Below are 11,305 nucleotides of genomic sequence, written 5' to 3' on the forward strand. Positions count from 1 at the left end.
ATAACTTTTAAAAACATTGGTCTTAGGTCTTACTAATTTGACATTGCAGTTATTTTCATCTTATTATCTTTTCTTCAGCCAGTACACATCCATCTTTTCAGTACATTTGTTTGTATATAACTAAATCAGCTAAGGTAGTTGTTGGTATAAATTAATGACTTTTGAACTGTTATTGGATTGATTGGAACAAATTATATTTATGTTGAAATTCCACGTGACTAAGAACAGTGGTGACATATTAGATTGATGGTAGTTTATTTTTTAATTTTACTTTATCAGCAACAACGTCTTCTTTGATTTAGTTACACTCTAAACATCAATGGCATTCCCACAAAAAAACTTAAACACGTCAAAAGTGCCTAAAACTAATCATTTTTATCATTTTTCTATAGACTGTCACATGTTAAACGGTTTTCTGTTTTGTGTAACTCGGCAAATGTTGCCTAACGAGACTGGAAAATATCCTGCGTTCCAAACGCAACGCTATTAACAAAATTTGGAAAACTTAAAAAAAATACAAAATAAAATGATCAGAAAACTCATCGAACCCGCTGTTTAGAGCACTGCAGCAAAAATAATTGTGAATAACCAAGCAAAATTATTTGCTTGCGTAAAATAATGAAAATTACCTTGTTAATTTATTTATGTTCATAAAAAAAACAAGACGAAAAAGTACCTATACGATGTCATTAATGTATTTTCCTTTTAAAGCCTTTCAATTTTCACTGAAACAGAATTAGCGAATTTAAAATTGTCTTATCACCTTTTTTTAAACTTCTCTAGTATAAAACGGAAAAACATACTGAAAAATTAAAATCCATATTTTTCATTGATTTAATTAAACAAAATTAATCTTTAGAATAAAACAGCATTATGAGTGGTATTGTTCGTGTTAAACATGCGTGTTCTTTGCCTATTCATTTGCTGATATTATTGGCCACACACTGTTTACTGCCCGTGAACTGATAAAAAACGCCCCCCCCCCCTTAAATTTGAGGTTGCTGCAGCGCTCTGAAACGCGTGATACGAGCTAGCTTATTTCTTGGGCAGCCGGAACACTTTCACGTTGCTGAGAGCTTCATATACACAGTCTGTCCGCGACGGGTACACGCTCTTGAGATTCCTCTGTATCTATCTACGATTTTCACCTGTAATAATAGGGCATATTAGGCAAAGCTCTGCGCAGGGGGCGATATTAGCGCAAACCCATGATAACGTCGGTTCTCTTTATATTTTTTCCCCATGATAGATCATGGCCAAAGAGTATTATAGTACCTATAGAAATCATGATATATACCCGTATTTATTAGTAACAATAAACGTGATATTTTACATCGACGGCTCGCACCTCTGAGTTTTTCGAAATTCATGTGCGGAATTACATTTGAAATTTACCACGAGCTTTGCGGTGAAGGCAAACATCGTGAGGAAACCTGCAACAAACCTGCGAAGCAATTCAATGGTGTGTGTGAATTCCCAATCCGCACTGGGCCCGCGTGGGAACTATGGCCCAACCCTCTTGTTCTGAGAGGAGGCCTGTGCCCAGCAGTGGGACGTATATAGGCTGGGCTGATGATTTTACATCGATAGCAACGATAGCTAAATTTCCAAAAATACAATTAAAATAATACGATATTATGACATTTAAGATACTCAAAAAACTGTTAACGGTTTCGAGCTAGTGCTGCACTGAAGGGAAAAAAAACAGTAATATTCCCTATAAATAAGTTTTGTGTAAAAACATTAAGTACAAACTGTCGAACTAGTTTTAGGTGACATGAATGTATATTTTCAATTCAAAGGGAAGCGACGTGGACATAATGAGTCGCATCACTGCGTTTATGATGCGTCAAGGTTATTTTAAACAGGAATGTGGATGGGATGCGATAAAAACTTGACGCACGAGAAACATCATTGCGTTTACAGTGCGTCATAGTATTTTGAGCATGGGTCCATCTACGATGCTATGTTAGTAGTGGTGGTACGGACCTGTTGCACAGTGAGCGAATGATACCCGTTGGCCAGGTCGTCGTCTCCGTCCCCGAGGCCGAGCTGCAGCGTGTCCAGCAGCAGCCGGTCCATGGCAGTCTTGCAGGCGCCGAGCGACGCGTGCGACGTCACCTCGACCAGCATTGACTTGCTCTCGTGGGACATCTGGAATATGTGTAAAGACGAGGGAGGGGGGATTTAATATATTGTCAAGAAGACATTAATGTCTCAGGCATATTATAAAATTAATGATTGTCATCGCCATGGATATTTGGAAATCCGATCCGCATTGGCGATCCTTACTTCAAATAGCGAATCTTGAGGTAAAAAATTTAGTTGTATTTAAATGATAAGGAAATAGGGAGTTATAGAGCCTAGTGTTGAGCCTAATTTATTGTAGAGACAAAGCGTCTGACTTCGACGGTTGGACTTGAACCCTCCGTCGTTGATATCAATATTCGCAAACAATGATATTCTCAAAATACATATATCGAAAACCGTTATTCTTAAAACATCACAAAAGCAAATATGATATTCGCAAACATCATATTAGCAGACATGATCTTCGCAAATATAGGCTGGGAGACGGAGCATGAAGAGAAGTATTTTGGATTGGGGTCAAAGGCTGGCAAAGCTGGTCCAAGATCGTAAAGCGTGGCGTATCTGGTGTTGGAGGCATTTTGAGTCGTTGGATAGTAGTAGTACTGCTTTTGTGAAAACCCAAGCAAGGGGGGACGTACCTTAGTACTTTCGGAGTTGGTTATGGGGGGGAAGCTGATGACTCTTTGTTGGAGGCCACAGCACGGGTACTTCGGCTTGCCTTCCAGCAGGTACAATATCTAAAACAAAAAAACAAGTAAAGTAAGTTTTGTAATACAGTGGATTCCTTCTCATGTAGGGTTGGCAAGGAATGAAGCAGTGGATAAGCTTGCGAAAGCCGCTGCATGGATGGCTCTGTGACAGACACTGTTCCCTTTGCCAGTGAACTTATTCCCAAAATCAAAGAAAAGTTTACAGAAGTGGATACCAGGGGTGTAGGGGTCTGGTTACAGACCATCCAAGCTAGTCCAATTGGACACCTTGTTTGACTCTGCCACTACAAGAAAAGTGTTAGTATCTGCTTTCAGGGTATTGTTCCGGACACATCCCAAAACAAATTCTTTACACATGATGAGAGTTAAACCGTCACCTCTGTGTGAGAATCTTGCAAAAAAGGTAGATGACTTGTCCATTTGTTGTTGGAATGTGCTCGGAACTCGACTTAAGGAGAAGGGTACTTGGGGTTTTGGGCCCCCATTGCACAATGGCCACTCAATCGTTGGCTTCTCAGAGCCACATTGCAAGCCATTTGCATTTACCAATTTTTATTTGTCCTTTGCGTTAGGGATAGGAAACATGAGCGGACCCCATGAGCGACAGATCACCTGGAGTGTTCAAAGCCTCAAAAAAAAAAGAAAAAAAAGTTTTGGTAAAATATCATTTTTAAACAACCTTTTTTGCTGACTGTACTTTTTGTTGGACTATACTTTGTATTGTCACCCAAACTACATTTGCATACAAATTTTAAGTCGATGCCATTAACCGTTGAAGAGTTCCATCCTGTGGAGACGATCCTAGACTTCAGACGACTACCAGATTTTGTATTGTCACGCAATTTACATAAGTATACAAATTTCAAGTCAACCCAACTACCGGAAGTTGGTCGAATTTAATTTGGAAGATTAGATTACAGACAGACAGACAACGGGACAGGTGAAACTAAATAAAAGAATTGTAAAAGGAAGTAATTTTTTTTTAGTACAGGCTATTTGAAAGGCTGGAGACGACATCGCGGTTTCGGCCAACCAGTGGAAGCAGATGGTAATCAATGAATTATTATTGTGCATGCATTACATATTCCAATCAATAATTTCATTATACAATTATACTATACATAAAATTACATAACATTTCATTTCAATATAGCAATTAGTTTAAAAAACAATTCAAATATGGACCTTTAACGGGTCAAGGCCCCCGCCATTTCGTTCCACAGAGTCTGTCTTTTGCTTTAGTAAGCCAGTTTTCGCCAGCATTTCTCACTATTTCATCCTCCCATTTTTCTTTCGGTCTACCTCTTTTTCGTTTGTTTGTTGGACCTTGCTAATAATAAGTTACTAACTGTGCCCATTTTTCTTTATTCATGCGTGCAATATGGATATCAATGAATATGAAAGTTAAAATAAAAATAGGCAGGCCAATTATTTTAGGTACAGATTTTCTTGTTGGCTAGCTATAATAGGTTAAAAGAAGTGTATTAATTTTTGTTTTGAAAAACTCAAGTCAGTTGAAATTATTGTGTTATTTCAAATCTAGTAAAAATTTTATTTTCTGTGTTATGGTCAATTTATTTGTGACAAATCCTCATTATGGCTTATTATTTTTTTAAAGCTTTTATTTAGTTTACCTGTCCGTTGTCTGCCTGCCCGTCTGTCTGTAATCAAATCTGCAAGTTAAATTTGACTATTCAGTAGTCAGATTGACTTGAAAATTTGGAATTACTTATGTAAATCGGTGACAATACAATTAATCTAGTAGTGACATCCTGGTTAGTCCAGCCAGGATCGTCTCCGCAGGACGGAACTCAACGCTTAAAAGCATCGACTTGAAATAGTACAACAAAAGTACAGTCAAAAAAAAACTTGTATTAAAGATGAAAATTTTATAGTTAGTTATTATCGTTAATGTGGCCTCAGAAGTGAACCCTGTCATTTATAATCACAAGGGACAGACGTTTAATCCTTTATGAGCTAAGTCAAAGGGACCGCAATATTTGTTCGTTGATTGTTATAACCAGTGTCATTGTCAAGATATAAAATCGTATTGAGACTTTTCTTGGTCATCACATTCTAATATGTTGTTATAACTGGTGTTGTGTAAACGTTTTGACTGTAGTTCAACTTCCGCTTACCATTTTCTTACTTGTGTATTCCCGGAGTAGACATTCCTCTTCTTCTCTTTCCTCAGGGCTTCGGCCTCGGCCGTGAGCTGCTGGAACAGCTGCTCGCCGGTGTAGGCTGGCGCGGCCAAGCGGCGTTCAGCTTGAGGACGTCGGGGACTTCGCTTGTGTATGTTAGGTTGCCTGCAATGAGACGGGTATTGAGTATGTTTGTGTGTCTGAAATTCATGTTAAAATCGCTGGATAGTTTTTGATGAAAATTTGGTATATTATTAATACAGAAAGGCAGGAGATCCTTTTCCAAAATGAACTGATACCTATACACCATAGCCATTTACTTTAAAATCGTATCTTTCGTTTATTCCTATTTATCAATTAAAAAAACATTGATTCTTCCTTCTAAAATATTAGTCATTTTATAATAACTTGGTATGCCAACATACATATAGAGTATCTTGAAAGGTTAAAAGGAATCAACATAAATTACACATTTGGGGTTAGCCTCTTAATAAACAGTTACCTGGTGGAATCTTCTTCAAGTCGTGTGTGTGCTATGGTAGCTGTGTTCCTCTTGTCACAAACCGTGTCATGCAGTTTTGTCTGCATCTGAATAAACTTCTTGAAAACTAGCCTCGGTTAAAGTTCATCGTTCACAATACAACACAGTATGTATGACGGACTGCCCCGACTTGCGGTTCAACAACTGTAATGTTGGGAATTATTTCTATGTAGAGGATCTTCATTGAATGGCACAGGTCGCAGACAGCGTCTTCGGGGGTTTCTTTCTTGTTTTCTTGGCACCTTTTTGCCTTTCCCCTTGGAGAGGTCTGGGAGTCTGCCTTGGACAGTGCTCTCGGACATAGTCGAGTAACCTGCTTCGTGCGACACTGGTCTACAAGCTTCATGAGGCGTTTGTCTGCTAGTTTGTTGCCTTTGAGGTTTAATTCTGAGGAAATAAAATAGTTTGTTTTGCTTTATTATATACTGCCCTGGCAATGAGGGCTACCGTTTTCGCGCTCACCAGTTGGCGCCACTGTAGACAACAGCCCTGCCTGAAGTATAGTGGTTAGTTTGTTATTACGGGCGTGAGAAACAAAATTTTCATTTCAATCATATTTTAATATCTTAAAAACCGTACCATGAAATATTGGGCATGCCACGGTGTTGCGTAGTCCCGTTTTGTTCGGAATAGGGAGGACAAAGTTTTCCGAAAGACAAAACTGTCTCAAAACACTAGACATTCATTGCCCCGTAACGCAAATTTGCCATAATTAATTTCAGGTATTCACAAATTAATCTAATTATAATATATATTATTATTTATTTTATTTATTATTAATTGTTTTTAATCGTTTTTATGGACTAACGTCTGGAATAAATATATCATTTCATTTTCATTCATAAATAAACCCGCCCTCATTGGCACTTAAACAGTTTTTTTTCTCTTTATTGAAAAAAAAACAGACACAATTATTAGCAGGAGTAAATTAAAAATAGTGTGATGAGTATGCCTTACATCCTAACAAATTCATACTAAGACTTATTGGAGATGTGGCAATGTAACAATAATTAATGGTGTTGATTCTTTTTGAGAGGAACCTGTGCACAGCAGTGTGACATAAATAAATAAATATCATGGGACACTTGACACCAACTAGGTCACTAGTCCCAAACTAAGCAAAGCTTGTACTATGGATATAGGTAATGGATAAACTTATATAGATAAAAATATATTAAACATCGAAGACTCGAGAACAAACATACGTATTATTCATACAAATATCTGCCCCGGCGGGAATCAAACCCAGGACCTCAAGCTTCGTAGTCAGGTTCTCTAACCACTGGCCATTCGGCCATCATATATTAGGCTGGGATGATGATGAAGCCTCAAAATTGCTGACAAGTAAAAAATTGTGATGATTCTTCAATAAAGTGGGTAGAACATGGTGTGTATAAAAATTAGTTAGTGTGATGCAATATTTATATAATATTTTTCGACATTGCGCCACATTTTAGTTTCATAAAGATGTAATTTTAATACATTTAACTTGATTTTAAACACATTGAAACCAGAAAAAACTAATTTTTTTATAATGAAGGTACTTTCAACAAAAAAAATTGCGATTTTAACTTGAGAATTTTACACCTGGAATTTGTGCATGAAGGATTCTCTCTCTTACCTTTAGTTTCTGTAGATTAGCCAATTCCCCAGGTAAAACCTTGACTTGATTGTCGCCCATATCAAAATTCTTTAGCGAGGGTAGACTCTGTGCTATATAACTAGGAATCGACGTTATCGCATTACCTTTCAGGTTCATATCAGTCAAATGAGGCAAATTTGCATTCTCCAGATCAATAAATCGCTCAATTTATTGTTGGACACATTTACTGTGATCAGTTTGGAAATCGACGAATTTCGGCATTGTTTCGATATGGTTCGAACTGAAATTGATACTAGTCAGCTCCTTCATCTTATTCAGAGTATCTGGGATACTTTTGATCTCGTTTCTTGATATATCGAGGACTTTTAGCTTCGGCAATAAGGTTATGTTTTTCGTTGAACTCTTGAAGCTTGTTACCGAATAATAACAGCGATTGGAGATTAACTAAGCGCTTTATATCGTCTGGAGAACCGTGAGACATGTATCGCTAATGTTTAACAAGTTTATGTTAGTTAATTGGAACACATTGTTGTCTAAACCTTCGTCCGAAATCCGTTTTGATATAGCAGCACCGGACAGCTTGATTTCGTGTCTATTCTCCGTCTTCACCGTAGTTACTTCTGGCCACACACCCATTTTGATGGATATTAGTAGTCAACGTGAATTTTAGTAAAATTTGGAATTAAATTTCGTAAAAAACGCACCACGTCTTTTCTTATTAGCAAACGGAAAATATGACAAAATAAATTGACGTAAATATTCAGTGTTGCTAGTTCCATAAATAAATACTTAAGTATGTTTGAGCTACTGTTTAAACTGTGACGAAACAAAATTATTACTCCAGTTCAATACCTGTTTTTCAGAAATTTTAACGAGTTCCGGCTGTATGTGTGCAGCCTCACGTTATTTTTTCTAATTCTTATTTTTTATATTTCTATTCTAACGTAGAAGCTGTTTTTATTATTTTCGTGATAACTCTTAGATTTTAAGGCTACGTTTCAACCAGAGATGTGTCAGCTATCTATTTCCACCAGAGCAGTGCTGTGCGAGGATAGGTAAATTAAGCGTTTCTAGTAACTTAGTATGTAGGTAAATACCTACCTACTTGGAGCCGGAAACTAGGATTAACAAAAACAGTGGTCGATTAGATTGTGCTACTGTTTCAGATAAGTTTATAAAGTTTATAAATCGCTAATAACTAATACTGACAGTGAAATAGTACTCTTTTTTAATGAGCCTTACCGACTTGGAAAATTTGAAAACCCCCCGACATTGTCACTTAAAAGTTTTATACTTATCTCAATTCTTTCTATAATTTTTATTTTTATAGTAATATGCCTATATACTACATAGATATATTTAGTTAAGGTTTCTTAGGCAAGGTTTCTTTGTCTTTTTTTAAATATTAATTTCATGTCTTACAAGAGTAAATAAATGACATTATTTTAGTATCTAAAAAACAAAATAAAAGCTGAACTTATTTTTATAAACAAAGACTAACAAAACACGCAGACAATAAAATTGACTGATTTTATGAAAATAGACTAAGAATCACGGCAAGAAAATTCGTTTTCACGTAACAAAACCACATCAAAATTGCTTCATCCGTTTGAGAGCTACGATGCCACAGATAGACGGGCAGTCAGACAGACACCTATAGCGTCAAACTTATAACACCTTTCTTTTTGCCTTATGGTTCTTTAACACTAGCCAAAATTGTTAGTTTGCGAAACATATATATATATATACAATATACAATACAATGACTCTTTTTTGTACACCAGAAATAGTAATCGATACAGAAAACAGGTGCACAGAGAGAAAATAGACAGAATAGAACAGATAACAGATAGAATATTTACTATTGCGCCATATTGTTAAATTTTATTTGAACTAAACATGAATGCCATAGGCATATTGCATATTAGACATCATCATCATCCCAGCCTATATACGTCCCACTGCTGGGCACAGGCCTCCTCTCAGAACAAGAGGGCTTGGGCCATAGTTCCCACGCGGGCCCAGTGCGGATTGGGAACTTCACACACACCATTGAATCGCTTCGCTGGTTTGTAAAGGTTTCCTCACGATGTTTTCCTTCACCGCAAAGCTCGTGGTAAATTTCAAATGTAATTCCGCACATGAATTTGGAAAAACTCAGAGGTGCGAGCGGGGTTTGAACCCACGACCCTCTGTTTGAGAGGCAGGTCAAACCACTAGGCCACCACGGCTTTTTATATTAGACATAAGTAACGAGAAAATATCTTTCTTTAATCAATGACATCTAACTAAAATAAACTGTGCCTAAGATTTAATGAACTCTCATCAGCCGAAAGATGTCCACTGCTGAAAAGCCACCGGTTGCTCGCAACTCTCACGATGTCGTCAGTCCATCGTCTGTAGGCCTGCCAATGCCAATGCTTCGTGTTCCGACTCGCGGTTGCAACTCTATTTTTCTCCCCCAACGGTCCAGGACCTATGAGGAGGTCTATAAGGGGGGAAGATAATAAAGCCATTTTTGTAGTTGTTGCTGTTTGCAAATGCTTTAAATCTGGGGGGCTACTACAAAATTCTAAAATCGAAATTTGCATCGTACCGTCCCTCTCACTTGTATTAAATAACATTAGCGTCAGACGGCGGTACGATACGAACTTCGATTTTAGAATTTCGTAGTAGTCCCTTTGGGGCTTCCCCCCAACCCGGCAATGATTGATTGATTGATTGATTACATGTTCACTTCTCACCAGACGCACTGAAGAGAGAAAAGAACAACAAATATTTCTATTTTAAGAAAAAAACCCTCAACGTTGCCATGTAGGATTACATGATAATTTTATAAACAGGACCACACGAGTTTCAATCCAAAGAACTTGTCTGTTTATTGATGAAACTGAAAATTAATTTCCGACTAAACTTAGATTAAAGAGACATGTTGCGTACGTAATTGTTAAGGTGATTGTGACAAAACAGCCAATTTCTGGAGCCTCCTGAGTGGAAGGCAATCGGTCGAAAGAGTTCTAGCCTAATGTTATAGGTAGGTATACGTACCATCATATAAAAGAGTTGAAATTAAAAGGGAGGGCTATTCAAGCGTAATTGTCAATTTTTAGACACAACCGTACCCATGCTACCAGTTGTTAGACTAACGAACCACAACCACCGTTTTAACTTGTCACTGTAATGTGGGTGACAGACGTACGAGCAAGTACGCGTACTTATGGCTCGACGACCTTTTTCGCCTGTGTGTCACCGTAAGTACGCGTACTTTAAAACCGTCGGCGATCCAACCGGTTTGAAATCTTGCTCGTGGCTCGCAAACTTAAAAACCACGTACTTTAAGTTCGTACGTCTATCACCCACTTAACTCCCCAAGTACGCACATACGTTTTATGAAACAAAACAAAACTACCCACAATTTTTTTTTAAACCGTCCTTCAAAACTACCTTGATTTTTATTTATTTACTGTCAAGGCATGTTTTATTAAATACCATTGCTCAAATTAGATCCAAGCCGTAGCAAGAGAGATGAAACTAAATTTACCTGCTCTATATACCTACTCGTCTGTACGTCCGCGGCTTTGCTCAGGGACTATCAATGCTAGAAAGCTGTAATTTTGCACGAATATATATGTGAACTATGCCGACAAAATGATACAATAAAAAATTCAAAACAATTTTTTTTTAGATTACCTCCCATAGACGTAAAGTGGGGGTGATTTTTTTCTCTCATCCAACCTTTTTCAATCCTTAAGGGGTTGCTAAAACGATTTTTCGATTCAGTGATTCTTTTGCAAAATATTCAACTTTAAAGTGCAAATTTTCATTAAAATCGAGCCTCTCCCCCCTAAAATCCCTAAAATCTAAACCGGAGGGTAGAAAAATTTGAAAAAATTTCAGGATGGTTAGTAAGTATATAGTTAAAACTTACAAGGAAAACTATAACGGTTAAGTTTTCTTGAGAATTATTAGTAGTTTAGGAGTAAATAGCAGCCTAAGGTATAAAATATACCTAAACTTGGAATATTCCGTACAAAATACGAAATCCTTAGAAAAATATTACTTAATTTTTTCGTAATGACTACGGAACCCTATTTCGTGCGTCTCCGACACGCTCTTGGCCGGTTCTTTATTTTTTATTTTATGGTATAGGGTATATGGTAATATAATAAAAGCTTTGTTTAATTTGGGACTAGGCCAATTGGTGTCAAAAGTGTCA

At 37.2% G+C, this 11,305-nt stretch overlaps 1 pseudogene; it reads right to left on the minus strand.

Annotated features, from left to right (window-relative positions):
- Positions 1 to 922: 922 nt before the first annotated feature.
- On the minus strand, positions 923 to 7,835 carry LOC141430763 (leucine-rich repeat-containing protein 47-like; annotated as a pseudogene).
- Between the last annotated feature and the right edge of the window lie 3,470 nt (positions 7,836 to 11,305).

Source organism: Choristoneura fumiferana, chromosome 9 (genome assembly GCF_025370935.1).
Source record: "Choristoneura fumiferana chromosome 9, NRCan_CFum_1, whole genome shotgun sequence".
Classification (NCBI taxonomy): domain Eukaryota; kingdom Metazoa; phylum Arthropoda; class Insecta; order Lepidoptera; family Tortricidae; genus Choristoneura; species Choristoneura fumiferana.